The sequence below is a fragment of the Fukomys damarensis genome, unplaced genomic scaffold (genome assembly GCF_012274545.1).
Source record: "Fukomys damarensis isolate Sample0158 unplaced genomic scaffold, DMR_v1.0_HiC HiC_scaffold_21, whole genome shotgun sequence".
In the NCBI taxonomy this organism is placed as follows: domain Eukaryota; kingdom Metazoa; phylum Chordata; class Mammalia; order Rodentia; family Bathyergidae; genus Fukomys; species Fukomys damarensis.
Genome location: NW_022900933.1, coordinates 6,311,282 through 6,327,798, shown reverse-complemented (window position 1 = coordinate 6,327,798; position 16,517 = coordinate 6,311,282). Strand labels below are relative to the sequence as shown.

At 38.8% G+C, this 16,517-nt stretch overlaps 1 long non-coding RNA gene across 1 annotated transcript in view; it reads right to left on the bottom strand.

Moving 5' to 3' along the window:
* Positions 1-396: 396 nt before the first annotated feature.
* Positions 397-16,517, bottom strand: part of LOC104849332 — a 112,977-nt gene continuing 96,856 nt past the window's right edge. Inside the window, exons 3-4 of the long non-coding RNA XR_776726.3 lie at positions 6,726-6,849; positions 397-538 (exon numbers count right to left, since the gene is read on the bottom strand). This is a non-coding gene — a long non-coding RNA (uncharacterized LOC104849332). The remainder of the gene's footprint in view (positions 539-6,725; positions 6,850-16,517) is intronic.

Here is a 16,517-nt window from a genome sequence, read left to right as displayed (position 1 = left end):
TCCCAGTAAGAAAAGGAAGACTTGGTCTAGAGCACTGAAAGCTGCATTGGAAAAGAGAAAAGATATTAGAAGGAAACTTAAGATATGGAATCACAAGCTATTTGTGGTTATGCGACCTGTGAATCACAGATTACTTGTGGCTGTTATCACTTAAATTAATTGACTAACGGGTGAATCAAAACCATCAGTTTAATTGAAGTCTGTCATTTGAAAAGTCGCACAAAGTTATTTTGTGATTACTCAAAACCAATGATCCCAAACTTACTGACAAACTAGATGTGATCAAAAGAAAGTGAATATGTGAATTTTTAAAAATAATTGCTACAGTAAAGACACACTGCCATTAGTCCCCCTCCATACGGTCCCTCGTACTTCAAATACACTCACCCCATCACTCCTGACACTTTTTGAAGTCTTCTTTCATGAGTGTCTTCAGTGGTGATATCACTGCTGCCTCAGTGTCCTAAATTGATTCTAAACATTTAGTTTTCATGATGATCTTGCCTCGGGGATGAACCAGGATTATACCATGCCAGATCTGGTGAATAAGGTGAATGAAGACACACTAGTATTTTTTACAGGACTGCCTTTCTAATCCAAGTCACTTGGTAGCAACATTCACTGGATTTCTTGTAACGCCATGTAAAGACACTCACAAAAGGGAGCCTCCAAAACTGTTTCAAAAAGTGTTAAGAATGATGGGACAAACGTGATCAAAGTGAATGCAGATATTTTAGGGAAAATTACAGTGTGTGATTTACAGCAAGAATTTTTAAAATTTAAAAAAAAATATTCACCGTGTATTCTGACTACCCTTTGTAAAACAAAAAACAAAACAAAAAATCACATTGTTTTTCATGTATTGCAGAACTTGAAGAGAGAGTAATGTGGATGATTTTCCCTGTTTTATAAAGTTTGGACCCTTAGGTGGAAGAACGGAAAGACCTAGAATGATGGAAATGCCTGGGAACAAAGTCTACTTGGAGCTTTTCTCGTAACTATGTTTGGTGTCTGGCTGGTAAATTTTGAAGCAGGGGCCTTGCTGAGAGTTTCAACCATGGGACTTACCTGGGGTCTTTCCATGTGGTTTGGATTTCTCACAAAATGGCATATGTGTTTCAAAAGAAAGCGTGGAGTATTAAGAAGACAAACAAGCAAAGATATATGGTAGAAGCAACAATGATTTTTAAAAATTCAGCCTAAAAATTTACACAGCATCACTTTCACTGCATTCTATTAGGAATGGGTTTGCCCACTGAATCTAGCTCAATCTCAAGCACAACTTCCTGAGTATGGTTGTCTTAGTTACTTCTCTTGTTGCTGAGACAAAATACCTGGCATTGACAAGTTAAAGGAAGGAGAGATTTATCACAGCTCACAGTTTTAGAGGTGTCAGTCCACGATTGGCTGGCTCCAAGGCATAGTAGCATAGCAGGGGGCGGAAATCACAGAGGAGGAACAGTGCATGGCAGGGCAGGCAAGAGACAGTAGGAATAGCAGCAGGCCTCTGTTTCTCTTTTATCCCATTCAGCCACAAGCCTTTTGAAGAGTGCCACCCATACCCAGAATGGGCCTTCGCTTTATCCACACCCAGAACTATGCTAAACCAACTAGTGGACTAATTTACTTATTGCACACCCTTAATGCATATTCACACACCCCTTATCGATCCACTACAAAAGCCCCACCTATGCGTCCATGACACTTCGCGGGACGTCTAGATACAAGTCATAACAATGGTCATGGATGTTGGGTGCTGAAGAATCCGTATGATTTATCTGGATGATTCCAGTGGCATTGGACTCTAGACTGTGCAGTGTCTTCCTATTGAAACTAAAGGTAGAATTTAGTGCAGGCATTGGGTCTTACTTATTTTAAGCATCGAGTGCCCACAAAACTGATTTTTTCTGCTTAACATAATACATGATGTTTAATTATTTTGGCTCACTGGATTGAACAAAAAATGTAATGGAAAGTATTTTATGACTTTCATTGTAATGAATTCAAACTACTTTTTCATATACAGTATGAAAAAGTTCTTCAAGATTTTTTAAAACCAAACTGACTAGATGTATCATAGTTATAATAGTAAGAATAGGAAAAAGGAATTTGTGCAGCAACAGAAGTCTTGATATGGGTGTATGGTGTTTTTTCTTTAAGAAGAAAAATTTTTTCCCAAGTACAGTTAGTTGACTCAAAACAATTTCATTAGCTCTGGGGGGAAAAAAAACCCTCTAATCTCTCAGGCAGTTGAACACAGTCCAAACCATACATCTGTTAGAGTAAAATGCCAGTTAAAATACAATGTGTTCACATGAGAGAAAGATTCAGACATTGCCAGTAACCCTTAGAAACTCTTCTGCTGTTATAAGTAGTGCATTAACCTGTTCATTTAGGAGAGAACACAATTTGCTTTCCAAAAAGATCAATGTTTTGAGCATTATAATAGTAATAAAGTCCCACCTGCTATGCACAATGTTTAGATACTACTGAACTGTGCAGTTGAAAGATTAGAAGAATGATGAAGACCTGGTAGGACTCTGCTACACCAGTGCTATTTATTGTACTCAATACAGTTAGCAATATATTTTATCTCCTTGGTCAAAGAATCCTTCCCATTACACTCTGCTCCTTTTAATGAAATAACTGTGACATATTTCCAATGTTGTTTGACGCTCACCAGCTGCGGGATTTTCAGGAAGAGAGATGGGACACCTAGACCTTTTTCCCAGGAAGCAGCTTTATTCACGCCAGCACTGACACCATGGATTCCTATTCAAAGACTAAGTGCTGAATGTAATGTCATTGCACACTTCCACACAGTTTTTGTCTCCTTGATGTGAGCGTATACGAACAATTTACAGTCTGGTTGGTTATACAGTAACGTTCTACAGTCTGCTCAGGTATGATTTATATTCCAGAGTCACATCAGGTCTACACTGCAAACACAGTCTGGCATCGCTACACTGTAAGAAGTTTCCACCTTGACACACCTAAAGAGACCCTGCCACATTCCCTCTTTGATGCTCCAACCCCATCTTATTTTGAGTCAAAGAGCATCATTCTGGTTTAGAGGTTTATATTTCCGTAACATCATCACATATGTGGCCATCTTTCTTTTGAAGACAGAATATAAAACCAAGGGAGCCAGGCAAGGCAGGATCAAACAGGTTCCCAAGTCAGGAGTATGATACTTATGAAGGCTTTGAATCCCCTGAAAGTTGAAAATCATCTCCAAACAGTTCCTTGGGGATCCTAACTTTTCCGGGCCTGGGTTGGAGCATGAGAGATGTTTCTCATTTGATCTGTAACCTCCTCTGTGATCTTTCCCTCATCATCTATTTGTAGGCAGCAGTTTCTTAGGTTAAATTTTACACAAACACCTCCTTCAGAAGCAAGCAGATAATCTAAGACCAAGCAATTTTGATAAATAGCAGTGTGCATTTCAGTCTGTTGTTTGGCTAACAAGTTAAGAGCTTTGGCAGTTTCATTAGTTATTGTCATGCCAGAGAACAGGGCATAGCCTGGCCACCCCTACTCCCCACATACTCAGGCCTGAAACTTTGCCACCTATGTGGGAAGAGGCCTTACAGACAAACCTGGTGCTGGTGGGAGAAGATCATCACGTCCCAGCCCTGGGTTCAGAGAAAAACATTCACACTGCCCTGGTCCAAGGAGCACAGACCACCCAATCTTTGCCCCCAGACTCCTCAAGACAATGAACCCTCTGACCAGTGCCTGGAAACCACCTACAGCCATTTTTCTAATTAAATCTATACTCTCCCCCCATTCTGAGCTGGTTCTTCTTAAAGCCGGTCTTCCTGTTTGTACTGAATCAAACAGCTTTCTTTGTTCAGGCAGGCCCAGGTGGTTTCTCTGCTCTCTGTCTCTCCATTACAGTTATAATTTCCACAACTGTGTGCAGTTTAGCATATAAATAGGCACACAATAGCCAGGACCCATCTTCTGCCCAGGTAGCAGGACCATAATACTGAACTCAGGGGGGTGTTCATCATCTTTCCAATTGCCAATTTGCAGGGTACGTTGTTTTCTATGGGTCCCCCTGTCCCCATATGCTTAGATTCTTAGAGGTTCTCCTTTGGCCAATGTGAGTAAAAAGAAAGGTGGGCAGAGAGGCCCTAAAACACAAGACCTGACTAGTTTAGGGGAAGTGCAGCACATGTGGTTCTTCTGTTTACCCAATACAGTCCACCTGGGGTCCCCCATTTGATGTCTGTGTCGACGTCATCCCAGACACCTCTTAGATGAGAAAAGTTGGGCCAGGGGGGAGGTAGTCAGAGGATTCTCAGCATTGGGTCTTCTGGGCAGTTGAGCTGTGGGACCTTTAACACAGGCATGTCAGGCTCCCTGCAGAAACGTTGAGCCATCCTCCCCACCAAGCAAGACAGTTTCCTCTAATTATTAAGGTCTTGAGAAGCCAAGTCAATGAGGTGGAACTAGTGTACTCTGTGCCAATATAAGGTTCAAAGGGATCTAATTCTCTAGCTCCTCAGGGCCACTGGCCCCATGTTGGTCCCCCATATACAAAACAAGAAGATACCTTCAGAGTCTGGCTACAGTTTCTGCTAGAGCTAAAAACAAGTTTTTGGTTGTGGCCAGAATTGGAACGGGGCCACTTTCTGTTTCCTCATAAAGTGAGGGGAAAAAACCTGACAAAATGAGGCCACTTAGACAGTAGTGACTCTCCTGAAGGGTAATACAGTCCTTGGGTCAATGCCTTAGATAGATAGATAGATAGATCGATCTCCAGAAACCATTTTCCACTTTGATTCTCCTGTATTACACATAGTGAAATTAATAAGGTTACAGGTTCCCAATTCACAGCTAAGAGTGGCAGCCCCCGTGTGGAGGTGTACTGCCTTCCAAGAGGCCCAGGAGATACAACTCCAATAGGGGAAATAAGCCCAGCAGTCACCACAATAGACAGATTTAGGGAAGGCCTGATCAAAAATATACTTATTATTGAGCTTGTATTTTCATTTCCATGGTAATCCCCTACATTTTGGGTCTACACAGGAAATTTTACTAATGGCAACACAACATCAAAAAATACCAATACTGGTAGGCGGGGCTTTGTAACCTGGGTTTTGTAAATTAATGGCCCTTCACCTTGGGAGTGTTGGACCTCAAACCATTCCTCAGAGGGGGAGCAGTTGGGATTGAAATAGTGCACTGATTTTCATGTTGGCAGACAGAATAGGTTGTCTTATTATGCGTGCAGGTCCTTCGGATCCTCCCTGAGTGTGAGAAGTGGGTGAGGTAAAGTTCAAATAATTCCCTGGCTTGAACCGGTTAGGTGAATACACTGGTCACATGATGGGGAACTCAGGTTCACCAATGGGGCCCCAGTTACAGCAGCCAATACCAGCAAAACATCCCACGCACAAGAGGAAAGTGAGGGCCAGCAGGCACCTCTCGCCACATTTCCAGTCCCCTGGAGTGGTCTCAACAAGGGCGATAGCAAAAAGCAGGGCCAGAGACCCAAGTACAGTTAAGAGTAAGAGGTGGCAGTACATTACAGATAGGCACAAAAAGTATGCGGTCCACCTGTACTGCCAGTTGGCAGTGCCTTCAGGCTTCCGCTGTGCCTAGACTAGTCAGCCGCTGGAGTGGCTGTTGTCTTTCAGTGGTATTCCTGAGGTCACGGTCCACTTCTTCTGGATCGTCAGCTTACACAGCACAATGAGTCAGGGGTGCACTGTCAGTCAGAGACGCTGACTTCACTCGGCTGTGGTAAATCTAGGGGACTATCTCAGCTACTTTTACTGCAGTGGGAGTAGATAGGATACCAGTGAATGAGCCACTCCAGAAGGGTTGGACGTTCCATTCCTTTATCCACACAGCATCCCTTGGCTTGAAAGAGTGACCTGTGGTTAGACTCGTGGGTAATCATTTCTTAAACCATCGGTGTAGAATGGTTAAGGCTGAGTCTAACTCTTGCATCTGTCTCAGAATGAGGTTTCCAACCTCCTTTAAATCCCCCTTTCAAAAGGGGGAAAGCCCTTTGAAGGGCTGCCCGACAGGGTTGCTAAAGGGGGTTTGGAGCATGGGGAAATGAATGTCCTTGCAATTAGGTGTTCCAGGAGTCCAAGCCACAGATGTTACTTGTAACTATCACAGCTGCAATGCTGGTGCATGGGGTGGAGGAAGGCAGCCTAGAGGGAAATAAAGTTTAAAATGGAGGTGCTATTGTTTGTGTGCTTCAATACAAAAGCAGGGCCACGGTTTCTCACAATTCCACCCTCTCATATCTTTGTACTCTTTTTTTCTTCAAACTCTGAGCAGAAGTTCATTCTCTGTAGTGTTCCTGCACCTGGATCACGTTAGCCAGATAAGGTGGAGAAGCTGGTTGGGTAAGGGCAGTCTCTAAGCAAGAATAAATAAAGAACTGAGATCAAAGCACGAGCATTAGGGCGGAAAGGACAATTTTGTAACTGGCTGGCTCTTAGACTTTACTTTAAAGCACTGAGATCAAAGCACGAGCATTAGGGCGGAAAGGACAATTTTGTAACTGGCTGGCTCTTAGACTTTTCTCCTGATGTAGATGGAAGCTGCCAGCAGGAGTTAGAGATGGGACCACCTGTTTATGTCAGTCTACAGTACTATAACTTTTATGTGTTTGGTTATATATTTCTGCTGGGTTTTTAAGACCGAGTTTAAAGTGAGATTAGTATTAACCCAAAATTAATCTTTTTTTTTCTTACCAAATATCAAGGTCGGTTAAGACTTCCCAGGGGTTATTTGTGGTATCGTGCGTAGGGCTCCTCAGCTCTTCTGTCGGTGTTCACAGCCAGAATGGGTCACAGTCTTGCTTGACCATGTAGTTTCCTGGGGAGGCACAGAAGACATTTCTCTCTCTAGTGACCTTCCTTGGTATCACACGGTGCCTCGCTTGATTCCTGTTCTTTGGTGTCTAACAGTCTCCTTGCTCAGGGTGTTGGTTGACCTACCAAAGTTGTAGGATCTGTAGGATAAGTCTCCTCCTATCCTGGGTCCTTGTGGACCTTGGAGGGCCAGGACCAAAATATTGGCTGCCCTCTTAGACCAGTTACCTTTTGAGCTTTGGTGCCTAAACTTCAGTTATTGAGCACCCAGGATATCAGTTAAACCAGTATTTCAGGAACAATAGTAGGTTTAATCTTATCTAGATATCAAATGCCTGGATATACGTAATGTGACCAAGGAACTGTTAGTCCTTACCAATTGTGGTTGTATTAGAAATTGAATCCCTACCATATATTAACAGATAATAATTATAAAGTTTTATAGAAACAACTTGAGGTTGAGGACAGCATAACACATTAGCATGACAATCATGATGTCCTTATAATTATTAATTTTGTTGTTTCTGAAACACATTTAAATTTTTATCAGTATATAATGACTTTTTAGTCAGTTATCTTTATATAAGTACAAGATATCAAATGACATACAAAACTTTTACCTAATTTTTTATCTTTTAACCACTTTTTGTTACCAGCCTGACAGTTAAGTAAAACATGGTTGATTACTTTATGGATATACTTTACAGATTATTAAAGTTATTAATGTCTAATCTCTAATGCTTATAATGAGATCATCACAACTGTATGAGGTATAGGCACACTAAACTACCATCACAGATTATATAACAATCACATAAACATAAAACTGAAAAAATGTCTCATCTTGAACAACTGTAGTTTGAGGGTTACCAGTATGATAAGATATCTTTCTAAAGTCCTACATCTTAAAAAGATCTATACACTTGGGGAAAGCATAAAGTTATTTAATATACCACAAGGTTATCAATAGTTAGTATCACAACCATATAGAGATCTTTACAAATATTTAGTTAGTTTTGACTAAGGGTGTTTTGACAGATTTATACAGAATTATACATAGTTTTAGGGTGTTTTGACAGATTTATATAGAATTCTTGTCAATTCTTTATTGACAAGGATTAAAGAACATCTTTAGAGCTCTTACAAATTTTGAAAACAGTGCTAATGACTGCATACAGATTTCTTACCCAACACAAATGTGTCTCATTTATACAATAACAAAATGTATATTTAATCAAAGCCAATTGATATAAATTTAACTAAGAGCATCTGAATCAGAAAATATTTTGTCTTAGGCACAGAAAACTTAGCCTTTTACTTGTAACCAGCTTAAGTATATCATAATAATTTATTTAATAACTGCTGGGGTGTGGCACCATAAGACCCTGAAAAAAAAAGGCACCCTCAGTGGAGAAACTGGACAGATTTTGGTCTAGACAGCTGCTCTTTCAACCTCAGAGAGGAGTTTAGTCTAATTGTTCCCCAAGTTCAAGGGTTTCAAACTTGGTTAAGAATTGCTTTATATGACATATCATAACAGTTAACATTTTAAACTATTTTATATATTATCTTTGACCAAAGAAAAACTCTTATTATTGCACACAAACAACAATAGGCATTATATTTATGAAATTAATTTTGGATATTATCTTGATTAACTGGGTTATCTAACAATCTGAATGGAAACATGTCACCAATCTTTGAAATATTCTTATTCTTATCAACTGATTTAAATTAGTCTACTGCTAAGCTATGTGACCCAAAAGCATTTGAGCTACTATCATGAGTGACTACTTATTTGTAAGGGAACCTAAGCAGACTATATCATTTAAGACTCATATATAGAAACATACACAGTTTAAATCATATGTAACCTTTACGTTCTAGATTCTAAGGTTTCTATTAGTAACTCCTATGTGACTCTGAAGTTCCTTAATGCTCGTCCTGTACCTTTTAAGTGGACTCCACTGTTTCTAAAACCCTAGGTAACCAGTTTTTATGTGAGAGGACAAAAGAGTCGGTGAAAAATAAAAGGAACAATAAAGTTGCTTTAGGTACCTTAAATCGATGAGCCAAAAAAGAAAAAAGACACACAAATAATTACTTTTAGATCAGAGTGCACTTTGAGAGATATTGGCTAAGTTGAGCTGTAGCTATAATAATCTGCTGTGGATTCATTATAAATTAACTAGTAAGAACTTTTTAGGGTAACCAAATAGAGCAGACATTTCTTACAATAAATCAACACCAGTAAGGAGATGGAAGAGAAAAATCTCTTACTATATAGAGTTATACCCAGAAAGAGTGGAGGGTAGCTTTGAGGTTTTGTCTTTTTATTTTCTAATTTACCTATGGAGAAAAAAGTCCACTTTTAATTTAACTATAGATCACAGATCAAGGAAAGCAGAGGCCATGAGCTGCCCCTTTCCTCTCCCATGTGATGAGAGTCACTAGGCTCTCCTACTCTCCAACTCACTATGTTTTGAGCAACCAACAAAAAAAAGTTAAAAGGGTCTGTGTAGCTTTTATAACTAGCCCAAATTATTATTATTTTTTTTTTTTGTACTAGGGATCGAACTTGGGAGGCAGGCAGTGGAACCACTGAGCTAAATACCTGGCCCAACTTCTGATTTAAAAAACATTTTTCCAAATTGTGGTTATACTTTCCTTCTTTCTCCTTTGGTCCCAGATTGTTACATTTTTAAATTTGACTGGAGGTCAACAAATTTTCAAGTAACCTTGAATTGGTACTCTTATTTTAACATCTGCAGAAAGTAGAGAAAACAGCAATTGTAATTGTAGTTGTAGTTTAAGAATTTACAATCCATAAGAAATGTTGTAAGCATGTTAGTTAAATAAAAGGATACCAGCTTAAATTGAGAGCCAAACATAAATGTGTCAATTAGCTAAGATTTGAAATAATTGGCTCCTACCGTTACACTGGGTTCACTTTAAGCCACAGCATGAACATTTTATGATTACCTCTCTGTTTTACTGAGACGCAGGGAGTTGTGCCTTTCTAATTTTCTCCTGAGCCAAGGAAAAGGGCTGGCTTTCTCCCTTTGTTCAGCTGCTGCCATAGCGCCAGGAGTTGGGCCCACCTCGGCCGGCACTAGCTCCAGTCTTGGGTATGATAGGCTGAGGACAGGGATTCCAAAAGACCTTGTGTGGAGGAGGGGATTGGAGGTGAACCATCTCTTTTTTGGATTAAGTCCCTGAGTTTTTAGGGGAAACAGGACAACCAGGCCCTGTCACCAACACGAAGTGTAATTTATCTCCTGAGAGCCCAGCCTTTTATCATAAACAAATTCAATGAACAGTTGACACACCCAGTTCTCATTATGATCCACACTTTGGCCAGAAGATGGATGGGGTGAGGTTGAGGGCTTGTGGCAAAATGAAACAAAAAGACTTTTTCATGTTAGCTTTCTTTTTGTGTTTTGTCCATAGGTTGTCACTCCAAGTCCGTAATATCAGTCTGAGGGAAGCATCTGTGGGTATTTTGTTCCCTGGTCCGCTTGACTCTCTAATCTGACCTAACTAGGAAGCACATTTATGTCCCAGTTGGTCCCAAAAGCCTTAGGTTCAATCTCCAGTGCATGCTGAGATATCTTACCAATGTCAATGTAAAGAAATTAGCCAGGATGGCCAGGGCTCTTGCAATAACCCTGAACGCTTGGCTAATTATCTCCTACCAAGTGAGCCCTCCGTAGAACAACCCACCCCGGAGGGTGGTCAAATAATTTCACAGTAGGTCTGGAGCTTTCAATGTGTCAACCTAAGACTGTAGTCACTTAAATATCTCTTTTTTAAATTCTTGAATATACATTCTAAGAAAATTGGTTTACTCTGGTTTCCACCTATTTCCTCCCCCTAACAGACAACTTTCATGCACAAGGCAGGGAGGAAGGAAGGAAAAGAGAAAGGGTTTCACTTGGAAGAGTGGTACACTGCCCATTTCCAGCCACTTCCTGGAGGAGATATTTCAGGCACCTCTTAGCATTGGTGGAACTCCCAGGGGGTCTGGCATCGCCCTTAGCCATATGAGGAGCACTACAGAACCAGGTTGGGACTCAGCACTCACTTTGGCCCCTGTGATCGGGTCAGAAACTTCCCACTGTTTGTCTCATTCAAGCATAAACACACAAGAACTACAACCCACTGCCCAGTGCCCAGCACCTTGGGGCTGCAATTCTGGTCACTGGGGAACTACTTAGGCGACTTGTACTCTAGTCGGTTGCCAGTTTCCTGAGAATTTCAGTTTCAGTGTCAGGGAACCTGCACCAAAGCCAGGCATAGTGTTTTGCACATAATAATGATCCAATATGCATATTCGTTGAATCAATGCATTAATAAATAAAGTAAGAAAAAGAATCCATGACTATCCTTTGCATCCTGGATAAGCAGCTCTACTCATCTCTGAAAGTGTAGAGAGCAAACTTCTCCTCCCGTCCTACTGACTAGAAATCATTTTAGCCTTGAAAAGAACTGAGATTGACCTGACCATCGTATTAGAATTTCATTTTAACTGTCTGCCTCATCTTTTGTGTAAATGATCTACCCAGAACAACTTTGTCTCAGAAAACAAGTAATGAAACATGAAGAAAATAATGGCACGTTGTTCTGTGGGTGATGCGTTTACCCAAAGTAAATTGTTGTGAGTTGACGTAAGAAGGAATCTGGCAGCAGTTCACATGGAGGACGTCTATTGTTTACATCCCACATGGTTTGAAAAGTCAAAAAACTGAACAGTGAGGCAGTGCAGGAGAGCTTGTCATTCATTCGACAGAGAGATGCCAGGTGAAAGTCTGAACCACTTTGGAAAATCAGCTCCAACTCCACTGATATTTTCCTCTGCAGATTTAAGAAGACTCTAGCAGTGCCCAAGGAAATGGGCAAGGAACCCAAGGTATTCCACACAGTCTGCAGGCTGGCAAACCCTTGGGATAGAGCACCCACCCTTGGAGAATGTAAAGAAAAACATCAAAATTGTGCCTTTTTGAACCAAAAAGTACTGAAAAATAAAGGAAAGATGATTTTATACTACACAGATTTTTGAAAATGATTTATGATAGGAACCAGAAGAAAGTGTCAGAAGGGTTTTTACTATTCTCTGTGTAATGTAACAGAGCCTCCGAAGATATAAAAATGATTCGTAAAGCCTAAAGATTGAAGTTGCTGATCTCTTTACTTCTTTGTAGCAGCATACACTTTTTTCTGTTCTTCTCTTTATGGCTACTTCATTTATTCTCTTTCTCTTTATGACTCTTCTCTCTGAATCCTTAGCATTTAATCAAAATAATGGGCCAAGATGTAATTATAAAGGATGTAACGTATAAATTACAAAGTAAGATGATATGTCATACAAGGGTTGCATGAAAATAAAATTTAGACCGTTAAAAATTTAAAATATGTAGTGTTGGTGATCAAGAGGAGAATGGCATTAAAGGCAGTCAAATAGCCGAGATAAAAGCCAAACATTAAAAAAACAAACAAAAAAAACTCTCCAAATCTGTAAAGTGGACCTAAAGCCTGTTATTTACATATTCCCAAGGGGTAACATGCAGATGACTGGAATTGAAGCAGAACTCCTAGATGAAGGATGTGCTTTATTGATAGCTTTAAAAACTGATTGATTATACTCATCAAAAAATGTCAAGATCACAAAACACTGCCAAAAGTTGGAGACACTGAGGAGATATAAAAATTAACTACATTGGATTCTGGAAGAGAAAAAGAACATTATTGGAAAAAGTCATGAAATTCAAACAAAATGTGTGATAGTACTATAAAAAAAGAAAACTATGAGCAAAGAACTCTAGGTCCAGGGAAAATGGTTTTCAAAAATGATTGAAGTAAAAGCTTTTTCCAAAGATGGGAGAATTCACACTCTTAAGATTATTCCTTTAAGTTTCTTTTAATAACACATGGTTATCTTATATGAGAAACCCAAAGTATAAATAAAGGGCAAAATAAAAGATAGATGATAAGAAATAAAGAGATAGGTCTTTTGCAGATGCAACCCAAAAGACAGAGTAAAAGGAGAGAAGGGAAAAAAAAACTAAAATGTGTTATGTACTTGTACCAACTCCCCATGATGAATGTAATCATTATGATCAGCAAACATGTATTAATAAAATTAAATAAATTATTCTAAAGAAAAATTTTAACAGAAAAATTTGATCCAGAAAGTTACCCTGGTAAGGAACCTAGATCTAAAAAAAAAGTGAAATTCTAAAACAGTGATTAAATTTAAGGCAAATCAAATATAACAAATGTAACTATTTTCAGTTTATACAAATATCATAAAATAAATGTAACTATGTTTCACAAACATAATAAGAATTTTTAAAAATAAAGGCAAATATAAAAGGCTTGTTTTCTCACTTGTAATATTTAAAAATTAATTATCTAAAGCAAAATAATAACATTACAAATTTGTAGCACACATAAAAGTAAAATATATAACATTAATGCCAAAAAGATGAGCAAAAGAAAAGTTTATAGGTTTTTGTACCTTAGTGAAGAATACCATTATTTAAAGGTAATCTGTGATATTTATTACTAAAATTATTTTTCAAAAATTAAAAAAAACAACCAAGTTATTAATCCCAAGGTACAATGGCCTAGGTAAACATTCTCATCACAAAAAGGAAAACTAGAGCAATAGAAAATGACAGGATCAAAGCAAGACCAATACACAGCAGGACAAACACAAAATACTGTAGCTCCATATCTGACATTTGGGGAACGTGGTGACAAGATGTGAATTCCAAAGGGCTTGGGAAGCCCCACTCCTACTGCCTTGCTGGTTACACCTTCTGTCTTGGGCTGCCTCCAATCATAGCTTGGAGCTTTCAGTGCCAGATGTCCGAAAGTTCTGGTATCTCCAGGTTCCTTTGGTCTCCACTGCACCTTTGGCTTTACTCTCACAGCTTTATGCCTTGCCTTTTCAGGGGCTCCGTGCCTGGCCTTCCAGGATGTCCTCTGAAGTGTGATTAGAGGCCTCCAGGACTTCAGAACTCTTGCGTTCTGCACACTGGTAAAACCAGCATCATGGGAACACTGTTAAAATATGCTGTCAATAAAAGCAGTAGTCAGATCCTCTTGGACCATCTGAGTGCCAGAATTTCTTACCACAGTGAAATGAATGCTGGGGAAACAATTTCCCAGGAGACCCTTCTTCAAGGTCACAAGAACACTCTCTCAAATGAAAGGTGTACACTTTTGCACCCTTGAGTTTGTGATAGATGGGATCTTTTTCCTTTCTAAGATACATTCAAGCTTTCTTTCCTCTTGTCCCAGTTTAAAGTATTTGGTTTCTTTTTTGTGGCCCTGATTTCTTCAACAGCCACATTTCCTTTGGCCCTAAACTTTACACATGGTTTCTTCTGGGGCAAAATTTAAGTTTTCAGATTTTTTTCTGCTTTGTTGTTCCACCTAATTCTCACTTTAAATCTGACTAAAACAGCCAGCAGTTTCCAAGCTTGAATATTGGTCTTCCTCTGAATTTCTCCACCCGATCAGTTAGTCCACTTTCTCTGATCACAGTCTCTTATAAAGTTTCAGGAAACAAAATATAGGAAAATAATTTTTTTTTTTACCAAAGTATAGCCTCTAATCCAAATGCCAATGGAGCACTTATTCCAACTGAAACTCCTTGAGCTTGGCCTTTACTTGTCTTCATTTCTATCAGCATTTTGGTCCTCTGAGTACTAGCCAGGATCACCCATCAGGCTTTTTTCACAGCATCATTGGGCTTTTCTACACATCTCCCGATCTTTTAAACTCCTGCAAATTAGGTCCAAATACTTCTAAACCACAGGGCCATGCACACTCATAGCAAGGACCCCACTTCTGTGTTACCATTTTTTTGTCTTAGTCACTGTCCCATCTGTTTAAAGGAGGTTTACTTTTATTCTTAGTTTCATGGGATCAAAGGCATGGTAGTCGGGCTGCAGGGAACAAATAACCATCACAAAAGGGCATGGAAGGACAAAGCTGTTCACTTCGTGGCTGTGAGGAAGCATAGCAGAGGCACAGTGTCGTAGAGCAAGGAGTGAGAGAATACATACAGACTCCAAGGCTATGCCCCCATTACCCACTCAGACACATCCAGAAGTCTGCTGCACCAATCCCTTGGGCAGATCCCAAAGACAATTGAACCGACATTCTACGCTAGCTGCCACACACACACACATACACACACACACACACACACACACACACACACACACACACACACACACGCACACACGCTAAAGAAAAACTATAAAATCTTATAAATAGATGCAGTAAAAGCAGTTCTGAATTTTCATATTTTTCTTAACAAAACCTCTCAGCAACATACATGCACAAATGAATCTCCTTAACCTAACAAGGGATAACAACAAATAGCCTCTGGTAACATCACACTGAATATTTACCACCTAAGATTGGGGAAAAGAAAAAAATGTTGTTTCTCACCAGTCTTCTTCCCTACTATACGAGAAGTTGTAGCTCAAGCAACAAGAAAAATAAATAAAAAGCACATCTATTAGAAATAAAGAAAGAAAAGTATTTTTTAGAGACAATGCAATTTTCTACCTAATAATCTGAATAATGTGTGAGAAAGATTGTAGAAGTAATAAGTTCATTTAACAAGAACACTACAGGGTACAAGGTCAATATACATAACCCTGTCAGTTCCTCTATAGCTGCAAGGAAACACTGGAATAATTAAATATTAAAACACTAAATGAATATAAATTAATGTTTATCATAACAACATAAAATAAAATGAAATCTATAAGTTTAAATATACAAAATATGTAGATAATTTTATACCTAATCCTGCAATATATTGATAAAGGAAATGAAAGATTTTCCAAAGTAATGGAGATATAGCTCATATTCATGATTTAGAAGGTTCAATATTAGTAATATGTGATGCTTCCTGATTTGAGAAAGTATTAGATGCAATTCTAATCAAAATCTCCCTAGTACTTTTATAGCTGTCCATAAATTGATTCTAAAATCTATTTGGAATGACCAAGAAACTAGAACAGCCAAATGAATTCTGAAAAATGAGCAGAGCAACATTGGAGAACACACCTTATTCCCCACACTTCACATAAATTGCCTCAAACTGTATCAGACTAAACACAAAACTCTATAAAATTTCATAATATAACCATTTTATAAGATGCTGTCTTTTAACATCATTATTTATATATTAAATATGCACAATAAAATTTATATTTAATAGAAAGAAATAGGATTTCTAGATGCAAATATGAGAGTAAATGTGTGACCTTGTGTTTGATGATGACTTTGTAGATACATCAATAAAAAGCATGGTCTTTAAAAAAATTAACTGGATTTTATTAAAACTAAAAAGATAAAAAATTTTTTCTTGAAGGACACTTTTAAGAGAAATAAAGACAATCCATAGTAGAGAATATTTCCAAAGAGATATTTGGAGAACACTGGTAACCAAAACATGTGAGGAGGGGTCGGAGATTTAGCTTAGTGGTGCTGCCACCTGCCTCATAGTACAAAAAAAGAAGAAGAAGAAGAAGAAGAAGAAGAAGAAGAAGAAGAAGAAGAAGAAGAAGAAGAAGAGGAAGAGGAAGAGGAAGAGGAAGAGGAAGAGGAAGAGGAAGAGGAAGAGGAAGAGGAAGAGGAAGAGGA